Consider the following 13,056-nt stretch of genomic DNA (forward strand, 5'->3'; position numbering starts at 1 on the left):
TTCACTATCATCGTTGAAGGTAATTTATATAATTCCTACACCTTATTTAATTCAGCTTAAATAGTTCCTTGACTGTTTTAAAGATTACTATTATTGTATGATTTACAGGTTGTAAAGCTTTTAAGTGGCATGATGTATAAATAAAACTGATTTGCATTCCATTTGAGCCGTGCAGTAGCAGAAGTCCTCATCAGACTGCACAGATTCCTCATGCGTCCATTGGATGGCAGTGTGATGCTACAGTGGCTCTGACTTCAGGCTAGCCCAGAAAAGATGTGAGGTTATGTAAAAAATGATGGATGGCTAGATATTTGCATGACATCTTGATAAAAATGTCCATCCGAGAAAGGAAGTTATCATCTAGCGCTGTTAGCAGGAGAATGTGTCTGTACACCACACATCTGTACATGCATCTCAAATTGATCTGGAGGATGTGAACATCTGGTGTATTTAGGACACCAGGAAAAAATGTCATTTTTCCAGATGCTATATACATATTCTCACTAACTAACCCACCAACAGGAGGGTTTTTGTATTAAATTAAAGGGGTAAAAGAGGGATATCTATACATAGCCTCAGCTTTATATCAGAGATGCCACATAATCGTAGAACTCAGTATGAACACTTCAAAAAGGGTGATTTTCTTCAGTGATTCATTTTTACGTGGGATTTAAAGTATTATATCTAACTAGGGTTTTGCCATAACATGCTGCTCACCCAATGGATCATTTAATCTGACAAAGCATCGTTGCTACATCATCTCCACACATTTCCTTTAATTCTCACTTCCTGTTCCTTCTCTTTCCATCTCATTTACTTAGACTCGCTCTGCATCTTCACCTCTGTCACATCACTTCTTGCTCTCTCCATCTGCCCAACGCTGGCAGCCTATCTTTACCAAGCTGTTGCTTCTGTTGTCGTTCCACACTCTTTCTTTCTTGACGTGCTGTCGTGCCAAGCCTGGGACTGTTCATTATCTTTCTCAAAAAAGAACTACAGGGGAACGCCTGCATCATTGAAACTGACAGTCTCATTTCCTGCTTCTTTTCTTTAAACACAATGTGCACATTATTGGCATTTCTAATTATAAACTCACAGCTATCCATACAGCAGGAATAGACCAGCCGCCTATTTTCATTCCAGTTAAAGATTAAAGCAGATGATTTCACTTATTGGACCAACTTCAGATAGGAAGAGCCCATCAGTGCAAGCACCTGCTGTACTGTTTGAAATGAAAACCTGCAGACTCTCCACGTGATCTCTTCAGTACAGCAATCTGTGTTTGTTCTGCATTTGCATAATTCACATACAATCTGAATGTGCTGTAGCCTGGCCCAGCTATAGGCGATTTATGATCAAATTTAGAATAAAAGTGAAGGAGGGAGGGTGTTCACATTTGAGATACCACTTAGAATACAGAGGGAGCTTTAAAGACTGAAAAAGGTGGGTGCAGTGTTTCTAAAAATAGATGGAGGTGATGCAAGCATGGGTCTCCCGTCGAGTTGATGCGTTTGGCTCGCCTGCAGCCGTCTGTTGTAATTCAGGGAGGGACCAACCCTCGGCCCTGTCTGCAGGAGCTCGGCTGTGCTTCCTGCCCAACTCTGAGCCAGGAGGAGAGTCTCGACAGTTTCTCTGTCGGTTCAATAACCTGTTTCTATGTCTGCCATACAATAGCATGGAATTCATATTTAGAGAGACATAAAGAGACAGCTCAAGCGCTAAGACCCCTCTTTGTGTGTCAGGTCTCGGAGGTGCTTTCTCTGCTTCACTGCCTCTCTGTTCTGGGTCTTATCTCCTTCCTGCTTCCTTTTTGACTTCTCTACTTAATAGGCAAATCTGCCAGGTACGGTTTGGTGTAAATTGCATTGTCATCTTTTTCCATTTCGAGTTTCAGTCATCTTTGGTGCGTGCAATGCTAAAGAGGCAGGCTGTGACGAGCAGAGGGGGATTCAGGCATGAAATAAGATATTTTAAGTCAAAACATGTACATTACCTGACATGTACAATATTAACTATTATGTAACTCAATGAGAAGAAGATTACATTAAAGACAAACTATTTCATCATGTTGATGTTGCAATATTGAATGTTTATAATGTCTAATGGAATAAAACCACACACACACACACACACACACACACACACACACACACACACACACACACACACACACACACACACACACACAAAGAAATGAAACAAACTGCAATGAGAGCTAAGTAATGAGTGTCATCATCCTTGAAAATGGGATGAAAGATTTCCTCTGAGTGTAGCATGTAGCTTTGCAAATCATTTACCTTCATGCTGACTAATGTTATGCTCAGATTAGAAGCTTCCCACTATACATTTTTAATTGCACTCAAAGGCAAAAACAACCTTTGCAAATTGTCACCTTTATCAGCAAATGTTAGAACAATTTCAATTTTAATTTTAATGGTACACTCTAATCACTTATATTGCAGTTTAATTACACTGTAATGTGCATTATGTGAGACAAAACATGGCCACAACAATTGAGATACCCCTGTTCACATTTAGCTGTCGGGCTTTTTTTTTAAATTTCTGGTCTTGAAGCCTGACTTCCAATTAGGGTAAGAGTTAATGTAACAGCATAAATCATATTTTAAACCTACACAAAATAAGTATGTATCCAAGTTGACCCATTTAACCCCTTTAACAATTGTCCAAAATATAAAATAATTAAAAAATCCAAAGATATTGAGTTTATTTATCAGTAAAAGAAAAACATGTTTCATGATAAAAAAGAGAGCATATAGTCACAATTAGGAGCTTGAAAGTCTACAGTCAGGCTAGAACCTCTGTGAGTACTTGGCAATGATTTGTTTTCTATAGTCATCATACTTATAATATCACAATGACTATATCCGCCTCAATTTAGCAGTTTGTTGGTACTAAATGTATCATTAGAGGATCACCCAAATGATATGAATCTATCCCCTCGAGACCTTGGATCTCTTGAATTACAATTTTCGTGGCAATTTATCGGGTTGTAGTCAAAACCTTTGACTATGAAAACAAAAATACCAAACTCATGGTGGTACTGAAGAAGAATTCAGAGGATCACTTACAGTAAGTCAGTAAGACTTCTGAGGACCATGAAACCATGAAAGGAAACCTATGAAATGTAGAGAACCTACAGAGTAGTTCAGGTGCATTCCCACCCCTAAATTCACTCTGCCACTTTAACATTAAAAAGGCTCGAGTCCCTCTCTATAACCAGTGTTTGATTTTTGACAACTGTAGAAACATACAACGATGGACCAGGAAAATGACTTGCTCCTTTTAAGATGTGACGCTTTCATTCTAAGATAAATAACACAAAACAATTCATAGTTCTATGGGATTAAACACAAATAAAAACATATTTATTATATTCCTTATCTGCCAATAAATCCCCCTGAACACCGGTCCTTTAACCTGTTGAACCCCATCCCTGTTTTTCAGGTCTCAGGCTCGAAAATGACATTTCCAGAACAAATGACCATAACTCCACTTCTAAAAGGGAAAAATTAATAATCTTTTTTCTCAAAGTAATGATAAACCTGTGAGTTGGATGTAGAAAAGTCAGAATCAATATAGATGTTTTTTATTTGAAAGAAAATTCAGATTGAACATGGAAAAAAACTGTAAATTATAGTGTCCGTCCAAAAATTATTTTTTACTTATAGAGAAAACCAACCTTGAATGATGGGATGGTAGACTAAAAGCTTGAGGAATCCAAAGTACAACATAATAAGTACCCTGTATCAAGTAAAACTCCACCTCTGGGGTAATTTGGGTAGAAATGGGCGTATTGCCGTTTCTCTGGAACCCATTGGTCGATTTTGGTGATTGACATCTCTTTTTAACCGTTGGAGCCAATAGAATCGAAGGGGAATTTCCACATACATATACACACACACACACGTCACCAAAAAAGATGGGGGCTTCGCGCATGCAGTTTTGCCCAGAGCGAACCTGTCTCACGCTCTGAAATCTGAAAACGGAAAAGTAGGTTTATTGCTTATGGATTATCAACATTTTTGATCAGACAACAACGAAGGTAAGACATAGTGCAATTTTTTCTACCTATAGCGCCACGTGTTATGTCTGTTTTTGTTTATTATGTTGCGAGTTCTTATCATGGAGTGATGATATACATACCCATCGATTCTGTGTCTTCTCACGATGCTAATGAATGGGTTGGATGTGCAGTTACGATAAGTAATAAGGGTGTTATGAGTGAGTTTCTGTGCAACCGGCGTTAGCATTTTTTCGCTCGTGGCTAATTCAGAGGCTCAGTCAGTGGCGGCTGGTGGAAAATATTTTTGGTGGGGCTATGGAAATGGTGACAAAACCATACTAGGGCATTTAAAATCAGGAGACTAAATACGAACATTGTGTGTGTGTGTGTGTGTGTGTGTGTGTGTGCGCGCGCGCGTGTGTGTGTCATACTTGCCAACCCTCCCGATTTTCGCGGGAGACACCCGCATTTCTCCCGATTTCTGACAAAATCAGATTTACTCACGACTGTTTCCACTCGGACATTAATACAGGTACACCATTGTTTGGTTTCCATGGTAGCGCGTCTCTTTAGCAGCGCGCGCAACTCAAAGTCTGAGAGGGTGAGGAAGATGAAAACTGAACAAGAATCGACAACTCGACCCTCTGATCACTCCTTTCCTGTAAAATACAGGTCCAGCCCACACATATNCGGCCAGGCAGGAAACATGTGACTTATCAGTAACTTTAGACATCGTAAAACAATTTTAAACAAGATTTTATTGTAGATTATACATTTTACTGATACCAACTATATAATATTTACCTTGTTCTTTAAAAATAAAAATAAAAAAAAAATATTTTTTTGGAATTTTTAATTTTTAATTACAATCAAATCATGTGGGAAGAGGGGGGGCGGCGCCCCTAGCGCCCCTATGGACCGGCCGCCACTGGGCTCAGTGTTAGCTTTGTGGTCTTTTTTGCAAAAAAAAAGAAAAAAGATCAGTTAGCTGAGTTTCTTCCCGTTACATGGATATAAAACATTCATAGTTTATTAAATATTAAGAAGCCCTCAGACGCTGTTTCCTGCAGATGATGCGTTTTTCCGCCCGGGGGGATGGGGTTCAACAGGTTAAAGAAAGAACATTTTTCAAAGAAAGACCATTGAATCTCTGTACAGTTCTTTTGTAAAAATGATTCTTTAATATGGAACAAAATCAGAGCTCAGCTCCATTGATCCGTCCACCCAACACACTCTGTAACACTGATGGGTGGAGGAGAACGAGAAAATCAACCAGTAAGATCACAGTCCGCTCGGCCAAAAAACAGGAGAGGCTAAAAAAACATGGAACGCAAAACCAAAGTGCTACTGGGTTTGACCTCGAGACGCCCTTGCTCCCTTCCCTCCTGACCCAGGATGTGGCCTCTCTGCCGCCCCCCAGGGCTCTGCCACCTCCTCACCCACCTCACCCTTTTCTTCCCCCATGAGGTTGGTGTGAAGGAGGGTAACGGAGGAGCAGAGAGGCGAGCGTGCTGGTCTTTATGCTGAGCGTGCCATCAGCTCTCAGAGGGACGTGAACACAGACAAGACGTCTTGGTTATTATCATGGCTCCAGCGGAAATGTCTGCAGCTCAGTCCCTCTGTTGTTTTTACTCCCCCAGTTTACGTGGTAATCTAATCGTCTTTAAAATGTTGCTCACTTGAGATTTAGATGGAATGTTTTGAAGTTTTTGAGGAAATGAGACGAGGTAGGAGGGAGAGGACGTCTGCGGAGGCCGCCCAGTAAGAACCCGTTACTATCCTAACACAGGGACATCAACAGAAGTACTACACAGATATATACAGAGCAACCAAGCAACACATCGGAATACTTAGTAATAAATCTGGTGTGGGGAAGGTAATAATAATCCACTACGAATGCACATATCCCACTACTTTTTTTTGTGTGTAGTTGGTCCAATCTTTAAGGCTATTCTCCTTCTCTTGCTACAAACGGGGCGGCAGTGAAGCCACCACAACATAGATTTGAGCATCAGGGCTGTGCTTGACATCTGATTATGGCTGCTTTGTGTTTCTGCGTGCTGAGCTGGCAGCTGCCCTTCTCCTCGGGGATTGTGATGAGAGGTGGATAAAAGTACAACTCCGTGAAGAGAAGCAGAAACATGAACAGGGATGAGGATGCTCTTTTTTGTGCTAAATCATTCTCTGGTCCACAGAGTGCTGTAGGAAAAACTAGGTAATGTGCAGTGTGACGGATGAGAGATGCTAATGGTCAAAGAATCACAAATAGATGAGGAAGCATGGATTACTGGGAAATTAGACTGGTGGTGTTTGCATTACAAGCTGAATGGGAGAGTAAATGAGAAATTGAGCAGAGGAAATCGAAATCTATAGCCTACGTGTAGGACGGAGCGTAATGAGGAAGACGAGTGGAAACAAGGAAACACAGAGAGAAGAGAGAGGGCATCTGCCAGCTTCAGTCAACAGTCATCCTGCACCTTAACACACACTGCGTCACATGACACTACACAACTACATCAGAGAGAGGGGTGGGGAGGCACTGCACAGAGAGCACTAGTACTACCATGGACGGACACACACCTAACACACACACACCCGCACACACACACATACACACACTACTGCACAGGGTCCCAGTCTGCGTTCCACTGCACTCTCCTGGCTGCCAGAACCTGGCTGTGTCTTGTTAAGAAAAAACAACAAACGAACCAATTAACAAACAAACGGACGAAAAGAAGAAACAACACACACTTTGGATCCCACTGGCAATAATAAAAAAAACAACCAGAAACGAAACCTAGGATATAAAAAGAGCCAGCGGCACCGGGTTTTACAGAAAGCATTTTCTCAATGACTGGCTTTTGAACAGCTCTACGCTTTTTCTTTTAGTCTACCAAGTATATACTATTAACCTTACCAGGCAGCTAAAATCTATACAGTACTGTCATTTTTCATATATTTATAGATATTTATACACTATACAAAGTTGGCAAAAATACATAAATAAATACATTAAATCAGATTGTACACATCACAATTGTGTGTTTTAAGTTAGAGCACTCTTTGTTGAAGAGGTGGGCCATGGCAAGTGGAGAAAGGAGTTGAATAAACAGGAGTGTTACCCTCGACATCCCTCAAAATTCAAAAGAGTGACCATCAGACTTGGTAAGTAATATTTCAGTGTATGGCATTAGGACTCGATAAGTGTATTGCTTATTACCTACCTGATTAAAATGTCCACATTATGGCAGGAGTTAGAGTATGCTCTAACTGAATCACAATTCTATTTACAACCAGCGAGGAAAGAAGAAACAAACATCTTCAGAAGGATCAGGATTCAAGGATTCATATTCTGAATTTATTCTCAGTGGATCGATAAGCGACAGATAGTGTGTGTGTGTGTGTGTGTGTGTGTGTGTTTGTTTTCTGACTCCTCGTGGGACTCCCTCTAAAGGATGGTATTGCAAATGAAGGCAGGACTGTATTCTATGTCCTTCCTTCCTGCAGCTGCTGGGAGTATCTGCTGTATCATATCATGTCTGTGGCGGAGACAGTCCTAAAAGTAACCAAACTGATAAGCTCTGTCCCTGTACTGTACATAAACCCAGCCAGATACACAAGGCTGTGGCATATGGAAAATAGGGGAGTAGGCATACAGACACCTGCAGGGACTGTTATTAAAAATAACTGGACTACAGCCCTGTGCATTTTCTTTTTTGGATGCAGCAGAGGGCCGGACATATGTCTGTTGAGAAGGCACAGGGCAGATTTTTAGAGAAATCAATCTCACTCTACCTCACAAAACCCCTAATTTCAATGCGTCTGCTATATGGGGTTCATAGCACTAGTCCTGGATTTTTCTTGCTGGAGTTTGAAAGTTCATACAAATATCTGATAAAAGAGGAGATGAGAATATAATGTGGCAAGTTCATGGCAATGCTTAATCATGAGTTTTCCCCCAGAATAGGAAGCTGAATCACAAGCAAATTGTCTTTCCAGGGTCGGAGTATGGCAAACATCCTCCCACTTGGAAATCTCCCACCTCCTCACATGCCCATCCCCATGTATGGCCTCCAGCAGAGCGATAATGACTGCAAATTCAATGAGGAAGGCATCATCAGTGTCAGTGCAGGGCCAATCCTGTCTAACACAATGGCATTACAGTAAATCCCCAAGCCTATAAGCAGACGGGGTGAGATGTGATGCCAAGCGACCGGGCAGACTGTCTCCACAGGGAGGTGTCTTCTTACACAGCCAAAGACCGCTTCAAATTTATAGTAGAAGTAGAACAAGGTGTCACGCCGTGAATAAGACAGGCTGCAATTTGCGCCACATATCTCTCAGTCCACTTCCTGATAATGTGGGATGTGTTGGGTATCACTCCTTCCCTTTGTTTCTCTTGCCTCAGCCTCACGACACCTCCAACAAAAATACAGCGGACATCAAAAGCCCTTATTCAAGAAGGGCAGGTATAATCAGCTTCAGCATCATCAACATCACAACTGTTATTCATCAACATCATTGTTTTCATCATCATTTTAAGTGACAAAAGAAAACTCGGCGTACAACAAATGTTAATTTTCACCAACGATATTTACATAAAGGTTCCAAAAACAGAAGGATTTTCTTATCACATTTTTATAAAGAAATAAACCCAACACAAGAACACCAAGCACACACATACATACACACTGACCGACAGTCAAATGTGAACAGAAAGAAAAAAGATATTATTACTCGTTATTGTTTTTCATATTCATTTTGTTACCATTCAAATAATGCTTACTTGAACCCTGATTGGGAGAAGTCACATTGGTTTTCACCAGATGCTTAAAACAATTGAAAGGGTGAGTTAGGGGAGGCGAGGTCTGTCTGCGCAGGGTGAGACCCGAACACGGAATGACCGCGCAATGACAAATGTGACCCAGAAGACTTTAGGGCTGACTCAGCTGTCATAATATGATTCAGCAGAATAAAGCGTCAGCTGCAGTGCCTCCAGTATGAGATTAGTACAGCCTGATTGTAATGCAGACACACACAAAGTTCTCTAAGACATAAAGCACAGTTTCCTTTAAATTAATATTGCACACACCACAGCAAAGCAGGCACCTTTCCAATAGAGTGAGTCATTGACACTCATCTTATGAAAGCCATATCCATCAATGGAAATCTAATGCCGCAGAATCACGAGGGTGGGAGCATGGCAAGGAGAAACAATATCACTCGCTTCATTTAGATTCGAAGATCTTATATTTTAAGCGAAATGCTATTCAGTAGAAATAAAAAAATACTTTAAGTACAGCATCAAAATATATTTAAGGTACACATAGTAAAGTAGCCAATATGCCGAAGGGCCCATTTCAGAAAAAAAAATATTTGATATCACTGTATTTTAACTATTAATGCATCTATCACTGTAATGTTGCAGCTGGCGAAAATGAAGCTAATCCTAACTACTTTATACACTGATGGTTATCTTAACCTATAATAATATATCATAATGTATAAATCATACTTTGCATTAATTATCTTAATCTGCGAGGTAGCCAACTTAAAATATAATTATCAAATATTTGAAGTAGAGTACAAGTCCTTCAAAACTGTACGCAGTGTCGAGTAAATGTTACTTCCCACGACAGCACAATGGCAATGCTAACATGCTAATATTAACCAGTATAATGTTTACTATGGCTGTGACAAATTGACTTTTCCTAAAGTAAAAGCAACCTTCAGATTGACCACCTTATAAAGAGAAATCAAAGCACCTTGGTTAAAATGTAATTGAACTCAAGAGTCAGTTTGATGAGCCTTAATTCTGTGGCAGAGTTGTGGACAGTTCCAGTCTTCTTGAATGAAACCTCAGCAAATCAAACGGTAATTATCCACACCTTCACCGACCAATGACCTGCCAGAGGATGAATCACTGATGAAAAAAAAGCGAGGCTGAACACAAGGAGAGCAGGTACACAGAGTGGAGTTAGCCTGACAAAAGTCACCAACATATGCAGCACTGCCATGCTGTATTCATGAGCCCAAGATTGTTGAAGGTCGTTGCTGCTGGTGCCAAAAGAAACGCAGCTCCTTAAGAGTTGTTGAGACAGGTGGCGGTATAATAAAACTGGGATTTTGAAATTACTTTCTCCTCTGTACTGTTGGGCTCTGAGCTTACCATCCATTTTAATGGTGTTGCTTTTTGACTGCTGGCGCTGAGAGAATAAAAGGTTTGAGACTCCTGGTTATTTTAAGGAAAGTGCAACTTTCTGGATACCCTGTGATGAATCATATGCCACAGTGTTCCTCTTCTTAGGAAAGTAGAGGCTATAGTACTGTACAGACACATTTGAGAGTTTTTTTCAGTCAGTTTCAGATTAAAAAGTTAACTTTGTGACAACGAGGATGAATTGTCACTTGATATCTTTTATTTAAATTAATAAGAATAAATGATGGATTAGAATTACCATAGGTAGAGTTTACGGCTTTCTTCTTTAACAGTTCAAAAAATATACTTCAGTTTTACCAGCCCAATACGTGCTGACTTGTCCTAATTTTATGAAGATAATCCATTTCTTTTTAGCTTGATTTTGTACTGATGACATGTTTTAAAGGTCAGCTAAGTAAAAGTGAATTAAATTTTAGTATCTTTCCACCTTCAACAAATATGCAGTTAATGTAAAAGAGAGGGGTTTAATCCTCATCTAAATATTGGGTTTCTATAAGGCCGTATTTAAAAATTTAAATAATAATTACTATATTGCGATAAAAAATATATTTCCATTGATTCCGGATTTTTTCTCCGGAAGTTTTTCCTTGTACGATGTGAGGGAGTTTAAGGTCAGAGGGTGTCGTTTTCTCATACTGATATTCTGCACAAACTGTGCTGTTGTATTTACTGTATAGTGTCCTTACTGTAAGGTAATTATTATATGTACAGCACTTTGGCTCGACCAAAAATCATTTAAAAAATGTGCTATATAAATAAAACTTGATTTGATATTATTTTCACATTTACTTGTAGCAGTGGGGCCTTTGGTAACCCAATAAATGATTAAGGTCAATAACTTCCTGTCTTTGCCAAACTGTCACTGCTACAGTAATTACTTAATGGCATTCCACTTAACTTTTTGAAAATAAAAAATGACCGCGGAATGAATTTGCATTTAAGAACTCTGTAATGCAAAAGCACTCAGTACTTTTCTAAAAGCTTCCAGCCTCCAGTGCACCTTTGAGGATCAGTAACAGCGCACTATGCCTCATGTTACTAAAAATAAAGCCATATCCCCCAGTTTACAGGGTCACTGATGACTAAGCGTTGCAAACCCTCGTAGCATAGCAATGTATCTCTCCTTGAGCTACTTGTAATCATAGTGAAAGGAAATGGCAGCGGTATTGTGTTGACTCATCACCTGCACATTCAAACCACGTTCGGTTTTCACAGCTTTACACAGCGATTGCTTCCTGATTATTTTCTTCATTCTGAGTGACACATCTTCATCCCCATCCATCATCTTCATGCCTGCTAATGGAAATGCTTCATAGTTAGTTTTTATTCTTAGCGAGTATTAGCTCTGCAAATAGTGAGTCCCTAATGTCCAAGAAAGCAGATATTACTGCGTTCTGACTAACTAATTGGAAGGTAATGTGCTGTGACACTGCAGGCAGAGGCTGTCAAAACAGTGGGCCCTGCTCCACGGCTGGCCAATTGTTCTGAAGGGTGCTGGACTGGATCAGTGCATCACAGCAGCACCGAGGCTCACACCAAACGCACTGCCCAGAACACACTCGCAGTAAACGGTGCGCTGCCAACACCGGCCTATAGAGACGCTGGATGAGGACTAGCCTGGTGCAGATAAGACTACAATAACATCTCTCTGGTGGTGATCAGGTTCTCATAATCGTAAATCAAAACAAGCAAAAAAGCATTAGATACTATCAGGGGATTGCATGAAAGAGGGAATAAAATGTACAGCAGGGCCCAGAGTATCTTAGGTATCATTTGAATGGGGCCAGTTGAAAGTATCTTCTAACGCTGCATTAACAGAAGCAGGGACGCTTCAACTAAAAACAAACTGATTCATTTGCTCGGTGAGTCAGTCAAACATGACAGATGTTCGAAAGGTGGATGCTCATTTAGACATAAAGAAAAACACAAATCCTGACAGGATTATGCTTCACGAGTCTTTATGAATGTGTAAGCACACACTGTTAGAATAGAGAGAGTACACTAAGAAAGATTAGACGTCTGTGAGCAGCTCTTAATGGCTGACAGTATTCATGGTGCTGCTCTGTGACGGTTTTATTTACGTTACAGGAATATCGAGCTGAGCTGAATGTGTGTGACAAGCAGGGCATCTACCAGTACACTCTGTGGTGCTTTCAAGCACTCAGGGAAAAGATAATGTCTAATCTGCTTCCACAGTATCTCGCGGCGGAACATCAGACCATCATCTAATATCACACGAGCTGTCTGGGTCATTCGCAGTCTGTGAACGGCAACAAAAACTCAGAGAAAGATGACATCTTTTTTTATCTTTCCGCAATAAAGCAAGAATCCACATCTGCCTTGCTGTTTCCAGACATGCTCCAGTTGTTCAGCATCATGGACTCACATAGGAGCATCAAGACTCTTCGCTAGAGCTCTGACGGCGCTCGCTGTGATCAACACTTTGTCTAATAGCACTGTTGTGGTGGCCAGCCTGAGCGTGACAAGCAGACAAGCGCGACCTCTCTATCCTCGCCTGGCAATCAGACACTAGCGGCCCGACACCAGGAGTCTGGCAGCTGACGAACACAAACTTGCACATATCTTTGTACTCAGGTGCACTGAGGAATACGGGGAACAAAAAGAGGAGAATGAGAGCCCTACATCACTCCTCTGTGTCCTTCACTTCATCTCCAAACCCTGAAATGACACAGACGACGTCTCCTCTCCCCAACTGCTGCTCACCCTTTCAGATACTCCTCCCTTCATTTTCACCAGAACTGTAATCATCATCAAAACTGTCGTTATCATTATTATTATTGTTATAACATGT

The sequence above is a fragment of the Notothenia coriiceps genome, unplaced genomic scaffold (genome assembly GCF_000735185.1).
Source record: "Notothenia coriiceps isolate Sejong01 unplaced genomic scaffold, NC01 NC01_scaffold00025515, whole genome shotgun sequence".
Taxonomy (NCBI): domain Eukaryota; kingdom Metazoa; phylum Chordata; class Actinopteri; order Perciformes; family Nototheniidae; genus Notothenia; species Notothenia coriiceps.